This window comes from Ictidomys tridecemlineatus, unplaced genomic scaffold (genome assembly GCF_052094955.1).
Source record: "Ictidomys tridecemlineatus isolate mIctTri1 unplaced genomic scaffold, mIctTri1.hap1 Scaffold_91, whole genome shotgun sequence".
Taxonomy (NCBI): domain Eukaryota; kingdom Metazoa; phylum Chordata; class Mammalia; order Rodentia; family Sciuridae; genus Ictidomys; species Ictidomys tridecemlineatus.
Window position 1 is genome coordinate 995490 of NW_027526141.1, and position 10630 is coordinate 1006119.

The window sequence follows — 10630 nt, forward strand, 5'->3', positions numbered from 1 at the left end:
GTTTTCCTCTGGGAAAGGGAATTTGGTAGCTCTGACCCATGTCAGTCTGTGAATATTTAGACCTGTAGTGACTTTTTAACATTTTTCATAAAAATCTGTTATTTACAGTGTGTCATATGTTGTTAATACTCCTTGCCTTAAGTTCCCCAGCAAATCTTTTTCATGCCTTCTGAGAAAGTAGACAATTGATAGATTATCCAAGGAATGGAAAAAAACGTGAGTGGGTTATTTCCACAGTCCCTGAGAGCTGGCATTGTAAGACTCATCCTATCCCCAGTAACATTTTCATACAATAAATGTGAACACTTTTGAAGCCTTTTTATAAAGATACAATTTGGGAATGATATTAAGATAAGGAAAAGCTGTTAATTGATTTCTTAGATTAACATGTCTTCCCTTTTCTCTTTTCTGTTCAGTGGCCTCGTTCCTGCCGCGGCCTCGTTCCTGCTGGAAAACTTTGAAAACTTATCACTTAGAAAACTTCATGAAGATGGCCAGTGATAAGCAAATGTCCGATGATGATGGACAGCCCCAGCACCAGCACTGGCAGTTCAGATTCAGACCAGCAAGTCCCTGCTGCTCCAGAGCCTGAAGATCATGAAGAAAGAACCTTCTGCCACCCAGTGGAAGAAGAGCACCAAACTCTCTCAAAACCGCTGGTAAGTCATCCACTAGTGCTAAAAGGTAACATTGTCAGGTTGTCTTCCAAGCAATTAGATGCTTCCTTTTGTTTCCTTTTGTGAGTTATACTCTTGAGTGAAATTAGCATGTGTCCACATGGGTGTCAGTCCAGGCATCTGTGGTGGCAGCTTCATAAAAGGAAATGTGTCACTTTTCATGAAAGGAAATGGTCAAAAAAGTTTATATTTGCTAAAAAATGTTGAATGTCAGGCCTTGGTTTTTTTTGAAAGCAGATTTTAAATTTGCTTAGTTTTACAAACAAGTCTTTAAATCCTGCATAATAGGTATATTTTTTTGTAGTTATAGTTATCCCTCCTTGTTCTTGTGAGAACAAATAAAACTGAAAAGTAGCCATTAACAATCTCAGGTGTCACTTTGCTGTTAAAACTTTGCACATCTTTAAAACTTGTGGATGTTCTTGACATAGCAGTGAAAATGAACAGCAGGAAAAAACATTTTGTTGGTTGTAAGTGAAAGATTATTTGTTTCCTGCTGACTTTTATTTTCTATGATGGCAAAAAAAAAAAAATCCATCAATGGGACTCCATCAGTGATAGTGGTTGTATTGAGTAGAACTCTTGTATCAAACATAAAATGTACCTATAGCATTACCTAATGTTGATGTTTTGTTGTTTTTCATTGATCACAACTAAAAGAAAAAGAAAATATAAAAACTTATCAATTATTGTATTTTATAGCGATTCATGTTCTTATTTTTCTATACATTTTTACCGTCATTGCACCATTAACCAAACACTAATGAACTTGAGAATATTACATTGAATAGCAGCAGTCTTTGAAATAATTTAAAATTCTTCTCAGTGTGTTGTAATCTTATGGAGAGAACATTAAACAACTTTTGAAAACATTTTAAATTTCAAGAAAATCAGAGAAATGCTTTTTCCCTTACCTCAAGGCCCTCTTTCCTCCAAGAGTATGAAATTTAAATTTACGTGCTGTACCTAAGATCAGAGAAAAGAAATGGTTAAGATTGCTAAAATAGTCCTTGGAAGTTTTTCATTGGTAAAGGTATTTGTAAATTTTAAACTTTTTTTTAAACAGATAAAATATTGACAAAACTATTAATGTACTCTTGCAATAGCTTTCTAATTTTTACCACAGTAAAAGTGGATTGAAGTCATTGTCAAAAATATTCTAGTGCTTTTCCTCCTTCCGTTTTGTCTCATTTGCATATAAGCTTGAAAAGAGAATTTCTTTGGTAAGAAGAGTTTTAAAATAGATTTTATATCCTTTTGTTGAGTAGTAGTGGAGGACTTTCTCAAATCAGGTGTAAATGACTTATCTATTTACAGTAGCAAGTGAGAAAAAATCTGCAATTTTCTTTTAAGGAGTTTGGGTTATGCCTCTGAGAACAAAGAGGAAGCAGCCATGTTAGCATTACTGAAGGCAAAACCAGCCTTGCATTTACCTGCATGATGGTAGAGGGCATTCTGATTTTCTGGTTATTCTGTAGACTGTCTCAAATCTTTTTTGTCTGTTCTCATTTCACTAATGGAATTCAGAAGGATTTAGCTGAAGTAACCCTTAATTCTCTCCTAACTGCAGGTAAGAAACAAATTTTGTTGTTTTGATTTCTAAATTGTGGAACAATATCAGGAGATGAATGTATTATCCTTGTATGTATGTGCAGCAGAAGAGGCTAGCTAGCTATGTTTGCTTCCTTAAAGCTTTGCAAGTGCTTTAAACAAAAGTTGCCTAGGTGAATTAAATTAGGAGAAAAATACTATTAGCATGTATCATATATTCTGTACTTATGAATATAGTGATCTCGTGCTTCTTGCTGAGATTTGTTTGAGTGGTGTTGATTTTTCTGTTGTTTTTCTGTGGAATATATTTATTCACAAGTATTTTGTAGAAACCTGTAAGGTTTTAAGTTTTAAAGTTAGTGCTTGTGTGCAATCTGAATTGATTTTCCTAATTTAGAAATTGTTAAATATGGTGTTACAAAATGTAAAAGCATTAAAAAGGAGTATAGTTGTATCTGTTTGATTTATTCAGTAACTTGCCTAAAGGAAAAATTTTATGTGCTAAGCTATGGTTGTAGTTGTTATTTTCTAGAAAACACATTGTTGGAATTATTTACATTTTAAGCAAATATCCTAATGACTTGGGAAAATTCTTAGCAGTAAATTAATTGGAATTGTGAGAAGAATCAAATTCAATGGAACTCAGAATTTAAGATTGGTTGACAAATTGTATTAAAAGTAGCTGATTGATTTTTTTATTTGTGTCTTATATAGTGTTTTGTTTATTTTTGAATGGTGACTGTGTGGTTGACAAAATTTATCAAATTTAGAGAGCAATATTATAAATAAATTGCATAGAAGTATGTGCTCAAGAATGAGAGGGGAAGGGATGCTATAATTAAGGAAGTGTTATGATTTGATATAAAAATATTTTGGTGTTTAACCTGTGTTTTTGCTACAAATTGTGTTTGCTCATGTTGATCAGCACCATCTCTGAAGTCTACTTGAGACATAATAAGGAATAATCCATTTGCTATTTATTGTGTTAACCAGATCCCCAGATAAAGGGGATCTGATCCTGATTTATCTAGTGAATTAACAGTTTTGCTTATATTTGTAGTCGCAGCCATTTCAGCTTAAAAAGGAGACATGAATGTGAACTAATTATAAACAGAGTGATATTTCAGATCTCAAAGTATTACTTAAAAAGTATACTGCTCAATAGTGTAGCCACTAGCCACATTCTGACTATGGACCAGGATGTTGTGGTTAGTTGAAAATGTGATATGCAGTAAGTGTGAAATGCATACTGGATTTTGAAAACTTAGTACAATTTGTAAAAGAATAAATATTTTAAAGATATTTATTACATGTTGAAATAATATTTGGCATGTTTAGTAAGTGTTTTAAAAATTGTATTTTTATCATTTTAGCATAGTTATTAGCAAATTCAAAATTACGTGTGTAACTTGCATTATAATTTGGTTGAACAGTATTGCTTTAGAGAAGAAGTAAATCAGTATTTCTTTTAGCCTTCTAAATGGTGTGTCAAATCTGTACCATTTAGGAGGTCAAGTTAAATTTGTTCTGTGGAAGAATCACTTAACTTTCAGAGTATATTCTGATAATTTCCATTATGAAAGATGTAAAGATCTGTCAATTTAAAACTCAGATGTCTTAAAGTTGCATGTCAGGTCAAACTTTTTTAAGGGTTTCTGTTGATTTTCTGCAAATGGCTTAAACCAGTGTATGAATATACATCTAGAGAACATAGTAGACATATTGAATGCTTTCAGAGCAGTAATGTACTGGTACATTTGGTAAAGGAATGTACTTTAAATGTTTAACCCAGGACTGTTTCCACAAAGTCACAGGATTATTTTAGATGGAGTAAAATCTTTCTGTGAAATAGAAAGTAAGTTTCACTTATCGCATATTTTTTCTCTTTATATACCAGATTTCATTTAAGTTCATGAAATAATGCTTAACATTTAGTGATTTAACTAGTGAAGCAGTAAAACTTTGGGCTTGCTTGTGCACAGTATCATGGAATACTTATATCTATTTTCTTTTGTCACAGTCTTTGGTGACTGTTGGCTATTGAAAAGGACATCTTTTAACTTCTCTTGTTCTTTAATATCTGAGTTTCTTTGTGGCTGTGTAAGTGATTCAGGAAAAAAAAACAAATGTAAAATACAAGTTTCTCAGGAAATTAGAAGTTGTTTCTTACTACTTTGGGGAGAGACTTTTTTCCATATACCTCATATGTAAAATAATGCAGATGCTTTTGTGTGTCTTTGGTTTCTTCTGGGTAGAAGGCTACTTCTTGTAATTTTGATAGAAAAGCCTAAATTTGTATTGTGTTTTTGCTTTCATGCCAGAAAATGCAATAGATTTTGGTATTATATTTCTTTTAACTCATAGCTGCATAAATGAGAATTTTAGCTTTATGGTGGTTGTATTATTTAGATTTGTTAATTTATGTTGTAATTAAAAATGGGATTCCACAGTCATAAGTACATCTATAATTTGTGGGTTAATATTGCATGAGACCTTTGAAACCTTATGCTTGCTACTTCCAGGTACAATTATTTAATTATGGCTTTTGGTAAGGTGTGGTGTGTGTGTGTGTGTGTGTGTGTGTGTGTGTGTGTGTGTGTAAACTTGTCAAAGTATGTGACAGTGTTAATTATCCCACAGGGAAGAAATGTTAATTGTATCTGGGTACATTCAGGAAAATGTTGAATGAGATATAGGAAAACTAGAATTACTTGTACTAGGGAGATTTGTCTTAAACCCCATCTTTTGTTTTAATTAATAAGTTATGCTTTAGTTACATAATTAGGTCTAATACACACATCCAGGATGGCCTTTGGGTAGATATCATTGTCAAATTAAATGCAGGACTTTAAAAGTGTTTGATTATATGTCAATAGGAATACTTCTTTTTCTTTTAGTAAAAAAAGGTTGATAAAGATTTAAATGGTATTTTAGGTTTTAAGTATTGAAGGCCTGTGGGCCAATGCATTTTAAACACAGGGAAATAATATATGTTTTTTTGGTTTACGTTTATACTTTTTACATTCTATATTTTAGATTAGGGTATAAAAATCAATTCACCAGTAAGGGGGAAGGGAAATTATTATGAACATCCCTTTGTTTTACAGAAACTTATGGACGATAGTTGTTTAGTAATGTGTTGACATTTATGTTCTATTTTTCAAAGGATGTGCTTCCTTTTCCACTTACAGTCAGCACTTGTGTAAACAGCAAAAGTTTAGAAAGGTGCTGGATTTCTAAGTTAATCTTGAATTTCTTTTCCTGTATAGAGGGTACAAACATGTACTCCTAAATATTAATGGGTTTGGACTGAATCTATGTTAAAGAAGATATTCAAGAGTAATTGTAAATCGTTTTTGGTTGAGGAGAAGGCCTTATGGGGGGGTAGATATTACAGCTTCAAGTTTATATTAATCATATGTTGACTATCAAAACCTGAAATCAGCTACAATGATACTTGTAAATATTATAATACTTGCAAATTTTGTTAACTTCACTTTTTAAAAGAAAGAAAAAGAAGTAGCATAAGTTCTAAGTCAGATGTTGGCAATTTGCACATAAGAGTAATTTTCTGAGGATAAACTGTGTTTCTGATGGTTGCCATATCTCTCATTATTGTCCAGTGTAGATTAGAACTTTGCTAATTAAAGGGTGATCTTCAGACTAGCAACATCTGTATCACAGGTGTGATTGTTAAAACTCAGTATGTTGTTTTCCCCTAACCAGAAGTACTGAGTCCGAATCTGAATTGAGTAAGATTGCTAACTGAATTGTATGTCTATTGAGGTTGGAAAAATCCTGCTACTGAAGGAAGACTGTTCAGATCCATGCTGTGCCACTATTGGCATGCCACTTTATATAAATTATGGGATATTTTTGTTATTCAGTTTCCCAAGTTGTAAAATGAAGATTAAGTTGATCTCCCAATTGTATAATTTTTATGAGGATGAAATGAATTTGTTGAAAGTTTTGTTAACCACATAAATTGGATCCCTAAAGTGGATACAGCATGATAAAAGTAGGTGAGACAGTTTAGCAGCATGCCCACACTCTTGCTGGTGTTTGCTCCAGTGCATCCACATCCTACTTATAGGAATAATTGCATCTTAATTCATCATCTAATTATTCAGTATATATCAAGCAGTTTGTTTTTAATGTGAATAAAAGCAGGATTTTAAAAATTTGAGTTAAAACAGAAAATTAGCCTAAAAGTGTTGATCATAGATGAACAAATACTCAATCCCTTCCAAAAAAATATCTATAAACTTAATGATACTTAAAAAGAATGCCTTGGGGCTGGGGCTGTAGCTTAGTGGCAGAATGCTTGCCTAGCATGTGTGAGGCACTGGGTTTGATCCTGAGCATCACATAAAAAAACATAAAATATATGCATTCTGTACATCTACAACTACAAAAAAAAAGTTTTAAAAAGTATTTATAAGAATACTATGACTATGACTGCCCAGTAAAGTATAAAAATTTTTTTTTAGATAGTTGTATTAGTTAATGTTTTCCCCTCTTTAAATATTCCATTTTAAGAGTTTGTGATTTTATTCAGAACACAGTAATTTCAATATTTGTAAAATTTACACTCATAATAGTATAGTTTGCCAATTACTTCAACATAATGTAGTGTAATTCCAGGCAAAACAGTGAGTTGGAATTCGAAAAAAATATTAAATAACTCATATTCTTTACTTTTTTCATAATTGTGATATTTAATATTAATCACTTAAAAATTATTTAGCTATCATTTCTATTTGCTTATAGAAAGTAGTTGATAATTATGGTAATCCTAATTGTGTCTCCCATATATGCCAGTGGAGCAGAAGGACTCAGTTACCATTGAATAACTCAAAACATTTATCCAAAGGAGTGATTGATTGAAAATAATATCTCCCCCACATAAGGTCACATTTTTATTAGCTGTCTATTATGTTCAATGACAATAATGTAAGGAGAAAGTGGGTGAAAACCTTGGGTACTTTTTAAAAACCTAAATGGTTATTTCAAAGCAACATGAAGCAAATTGTTAATTTTCTTTCTGCAAGTAAATGATTGGTACCTTATTCTCTCCTTGAATGTGTTGCTGTAACAAAATGTAGATTATGTTTAATTATGAGGAAAATCAACAAGTCTTGCTTAGAGTACAAGAGCATTCAGATTGAGAAAACTGAATGGGAAAACTTTATCTTCCATTCTTCTCTTTTCTATAAATATGATATAACAAAACCACTTGTAGATCTATTAGATCTACAGGCATATAAAGTGATGATTTTTTCTTTCCGTATTTCTTTAGACAATAATTGTATTTGGCGGGGCTGGGCTTGTGGCTCAGTGATACAGTGTTTGCCTAGCATGTGCGATGCCTTGTGTTCAATCCTAAACACCACATAAAAATAAATAAATAAAATTAAGCTATGTGTCCAACTACAACTAAACATTAAATTAAAAAAAGAATTGTGTTTGGGCATTTTATTAGAATTTAAAAGATGAAATATCTTTAAACATTTAATGTTTTTTTGCATCTTGATCATAGAAGTTTTTGCCTCTACCCCATATTCATAATCTAGGAGATAGTAGACAATACCTGGAGACATTTTGCTTTTCAAAACTTGGGGGAAAAGGCTCTAGTATACAACAAAGAATTGTCTCCCTTCAGGAGATCTTACTGAAATAAAACATATATATGTTTCTGTTATGTTTTACTAGGAATATTGAAGTAACTTGTGACTACAGAAAGCACGTCACCTTTGTATTTTCTTAGTGATGAAAATAAAAACCAAATGAAGAACATGGCTTTCTCTCCAGTGTGTAATTTAATGTCAAAATCTAATATAATGTAATCATCTCTTTCTGCAATCATAGAAAGTAATGTAATTGCCTCTTCGGTAAAAGATGGGAAGAGAGTATCAATATCAAATTTGGAGAAATGGTAAGAGTAAGGGAAGCATCTAGAAGAGATGGGAAGGCTCACTCTCTAACCACAAATTCTGCACACCTCTAGTTTTCCACCTCCTACATATCAGGCTTTCTAAAACTTTAATTTTTATTTTTTGCCTTAGATAACTTAACTAAAAATTATTCCAAAATTATGTAAAATAAATTTAATTTTCCATTACTAAACTTTTGTTTTCCATAACACATTAAAGGGAAAATTAAATAATAAAAACAGACATAATAAATTCTTGTTTGATATAATCATTTAAATATCTTTTTTAGACAGCAGTAATTCAAACAAAATACTTCCCTTACTTAAAATGTAACATTTTATATTAATGAATCAGGAGGCTAAAACACTAAAATTGTCAGACTTAGTAAATCCTTCAAATATTTCATCTATAGAGGCACAGTACACACTTAGTGTAAATTATAAAAGGTCTTTTTTAAATATATAAATTCCAGGTCAAAATATATCAAATCAAACATATATCAACTTTGCTTCTCAATTTACTTCTCAATTTATCTCTCAATGTAATCATATTTTGTTGACTCTAAATAACATCGTCTGGTAACTGATAGTGACATTAAAATTTGTATCATCTTTCTGCTAAAATATAGTAAGCTCTACTCTGAACCCCTCATTCATAGGTCTTACATCTGTTATCCCATCGTCAGCAATAAAGCCAATGAGATTATTCTAAAATGTAAACGTCCCCATGTTATTCTTGTCTTTGCTTATTAAAGGAGCAAGCAATGTACTCTCTAATTTCTCTTTTGCCTATTTTCCCTTTGATATAGAAATATATTATGCATTTCAATCAAATTAAAATCTTTCAGCTCCCTTAACTGTCTAATATATTTCTAGTTAGACAAATGATGATGCACCTCCTGAAATCCTATTTTCTTTTCACAGACCTCTCAGTCTCACTCTGCTCCATCTGTAAATATCCAACTCCTCTTTGGGATCCTTATAAAATCTCCCTTTTGTGGACATACACTTTATACAGTCAACTTGATGACTTGATGCTTCCCGTCAGTTCTATTTTGGAAATATTTGCAAAACTGCATTTATTACCTCATATCACAGTTATTCATTCACATCACTATTTCCATTTGCTGACTATGAAAGAAAACCTTTCTGGTTTTGGCATCCGCCTTGGCAGCAGCAGTCGGAGAAGACAGCCTGGAAGACCTCCTCTTGGGCTTTTACTTAGCCTCACATTCTTCAGAGCTGACCTTCCTCTGGAGCTTCCTGGCTGAGAGCACAAGGCTCACACAGGTGCTGCAGGCAGTGGCTCTCGGGAACCTTCTGAAACTGTGCTGTCTGGCCACTGCTGCTGTTCCCACCACATGAGTTGCTGCGACACACCAAGTATTCAATTATTTTAATGCAGTTTTTACCATAATTGAGACATAACTATAGGCAATTTTAAATCTCTAAATTTTGTGATTTTAGTTTTTACGAACCTTATAAAAATCAAATCCTTACTCTTATGTTTTGTTTATTCTGCTTTCTAAATAAGTTCTCATTTTGTCATTATTGCCAGTGCTTACAACCCTCCTTTCTCTTATCTCTAGCCTAGAGAACAGTGACCTGCCCCTAGTTGCTCTTCCTGTCATGAGCCTCTCTCAAGTGTGCCATTCTCCCCTCTCACAAGCATTAGTTTCTAAAATAAACATTTAACCATGTCATACCCACAAAAGTGAGAAAGTATTCTATTATTTATACAATAAACTCAATATTTATTCATATGTCCCCCAGCTCTTCCAAGCATGATCACAAATAGTCTTCCAAATTCCCCGTAGGAACAAACTCAGCCCCACTAATACTTGTTCACATAATTCCTTTGCTTCACACAATTCCTACCTCTTCTGATTTTTATTGCTTCTCTGTCTCTATTTATGGTTAACATTTGATAACATAGCCTCCATTGCCTCTAGCTCTTTAAGCTTCACCTTGAATTTTCTTTTTTCATGCCCCAAAGAATTTCTGCTGCACCATCATTGCTTTCCCATCCTAATAGAAGTGAGAGCTTATTAATCTAATATCCATATACTTTTTCAAAAGCTTTAATTATAACATTAAGTGTGCTTTGTCTCAGTTTTTACAAATAGATATCTTCTCCATTATGATGCAAATTCTTTTAAGATTGGTATCATATTGTATCATTTTTTATATCATCAACATCTAGTATATAAAAGGAAAAGTGAAAGAATAATCTTAATATAAAATATATCTAAATTTTCTAGTTACTGTGTATTATATCCAATATTCAGAGCTATAATATTAGTTCTATATTTTGTGACAAGGAACTTCTTACAATAATTCTACAGTGCAAGTGGACACAAACTTTAAAGCCCAAATGAAAGCCCCACACCACTTACTTTCCCCAGTAATAAATGCTACTTTGGGATTATGCTAATAAAATCTAACCTTCCATTAGATACACGATTTCTGA

The 10630-nt window shown here is 32.3% G+C and overlaps 1 long non-coding RNA gene across 1 annotated transcript; it reads right to left on the reverse strand.

The window, feature by feature from the left end:
- Nucleotides 1-303: 303 nt before the first annotated feature.
- LOC144374851 (uncharacterized) lies at nt 304-10630 on the reverse strand. Its single transcript, XR_013434112.1, has 3 exons — nt 9247-10630; nt 1592-1643; nt 304-1330 (listed from the first exon to the last, which is right to left on the reverse strand). It is a non-coding gene; the product is annotated as an uncharacterized LOC144374851 (long non-coding RNA).